Below are 2500 nucleotides of genomic sequence, written 5' to 3' on the forward strand. Positions count from 1 at the left end.
GTATGAATTATAAAATAGTATATGGGTATAATAGTGGCGATGGCGGTAGCCACTATTAGTACATTCTTATTACTTACTATAAAGTATTAAGTATGAATTATAAAATAGTATATGGGTATAATAGTGGCGATGGCGGTAGCCACTATTAGTACATTCTTATTACTTACTATAAAGTATTAAGTATATATTATAAAATTGTATATGAGTATAATAGTGGCGATGGCGGTAGCCACTATTAGTTCATTCTTATTACTTACTATAAAGTATTAAGTATGTATTATAAAATTGTATATGGGTATAATAGTGGCGATGGCGGTAGCCACTATTATTACATTCTTATTACTTACTATAAGTATATTAAGTGTGTATTATAAAATTGCATATGAGTATTAATAGTGGCGTTGGTACTTAAGTAGTACATTCTTATTATACTTACCTATATATAAGTATGTATTATAGGAATGGTGATAAACATTTGCTATTGAAGGCTTGTAATATTGATTGGTAGGTGGTGGTGGTGGTTGTTAAGATAGGTTAAGTATATTCTTACTATAAATACTTCAAATAAGTATTTTCTTAATGTATTACTGCATGAATAATGATTTAAGTAATACTTATTATTATATATCAATACAGTGGCAGGTATTGGATATGGGAATAACATAGACCTGAACGAGACATATGTTATGCTCGACAGGCAATAATTACTTTTCATAAGTGAAAAGTAACCTGGGTTGGTAAGCATGTTATGCCCACCCGATGAAAAAATTTTTTTCAGCCTGGTTTGATATTTACCAATGGCAATATAAGCCTGATCGGGACATATGTTATGCTCGACAGGCAATAATTACTTTTCATGAATGAAAAGTAACCTGGGTTGGTAAGCATGTTATGCCCACCCGATGAAAAAATTTTTTTCAGCCTGGTTTGATATTTATCAAAGGCAAAATAAGCCTGATCGGGACATATGTTATGCTCGACAGGCAATAATTATTTTTCATGAATGAAAAGTAACCTGGGTTGGTAAACATGTTATGCCCACCCGATGAAAAAATTTTTTTCAGCCTGGTTTGATATTTACCAATGGCAATATAAGCCTTATCGGGACATATGTTATGCTCGACAGGCAATAATTACTTTTCATGAATGAAAAGTAACCTGGGTTGGTAAGCATGTTATGCCCACCCGATGAAAAAATTTTTTCAGCCTGGTTTGATATTTATCAAAGGCAAAATAAGCCTGATCGGGACATATGTTATGCTCGACAGGCAATAATTACTTTTCATGAATGAAAAGTAACCTGGGTTGGTAAACATGTTATGCCCACCCGATGAAAGAATTTTTTTCAGCCTGGTTTGATATTTACCAATGGCAATATAAGCCTTATCGGGACATATGTTATGCTCGACAGGCAATAATTACTTTTCATGAATGAAAAGTAACCTGGGTTGGTAAACATGTTATGCCCACCCGATGAAAAAATTTTTTTCAGCCTGGTTTGATATTTACCAATGGCAATATAAGCCTGATCGGGACATATGTTATGCTCGACAGGCAATAATTACTTTTCATGAATGAAAAGTAACCTGGGTTGGTAAACATGTTATGCCCACCCGATGAAAAAAATTTTTTCAGCCTGGTTTGATATTTATCAAAGGCAAAATAAGCCTGATCGGGACATATGTTATGCTCGACAGGCAATAATTACTTTTCATGAATGAAAAGTAACCTGGGTTGGTAAACATGTTATGCCCACCCGATGAAAAAAATTTTTTCAGCCTGGTTTGATATTTATCAAAGGCAAAATAAGCCTGATCGGGACATATGTTATGCTCGACAGGCAATAATTACTTTTCATGAATGAAAAGTAACCTGGGTTGGTAAGCATGTTATGCCCACCCGATGAAAAAATTTTTTTCAGCCTGGTTTGATATTTATCAAAGGCAAAATAAGCCTGATCGGGACATATGTTATGCTCGACAGGCAATAATTACTTTTCATGAATGAAAAGTAACCTGGGTTGGTAAGCATGTTATGCCCACCCGATGAAAAAATTTTTTTCAGCCTGGTTTGATATTTATCAAAGGCAAAGTAAGCCTGATCGGGACATATGTTATGCTCGACAGGCAATAATTACTTTTCATGAATGAAAAGTAACCTAAATTGGTAAACAAATTATGATTTAAGTAATGCTTATTATAATAAATATATCAATACAATACAGGTATTGGATATGGGAAGCATATTTATTGATTATTAAAATTTTATGTGTAAATCTATGTATGACCACTTTTTGATTCAAACGTACATTTTTTAATTACATTTTTTTTCATGAATGAAATTGGGCCTGGTTTGATAAACATGTTATGCTCGCCCGATGAAAAAATTTTTTTTAAAAAAAATTTTTTTTAGCCTGATTTGATATTTATCAAAGGCAAAATAGACCTTAACGAGACATATGTTGTTATGCTCGGCAGGCAATAATTATTTTTCATGAGTG

Source organism: Condylostylus longicornis, unplaced genomic scaffold (assembly GCF_029603195.1).
Source record: "Condylostylus longicornis isolate FDR11 unplaced genomic scaffold, ASM2960319v2 ptg000156l, whole genome shotgun sequence".
Taxonomy (NCBI): domain Eukaryota; kingdom Metazoa; phylum Arthropoda; class Insecta; order Diptera; family Dolichopodidae; genus Condylostylus; species Condylostylus longicornis.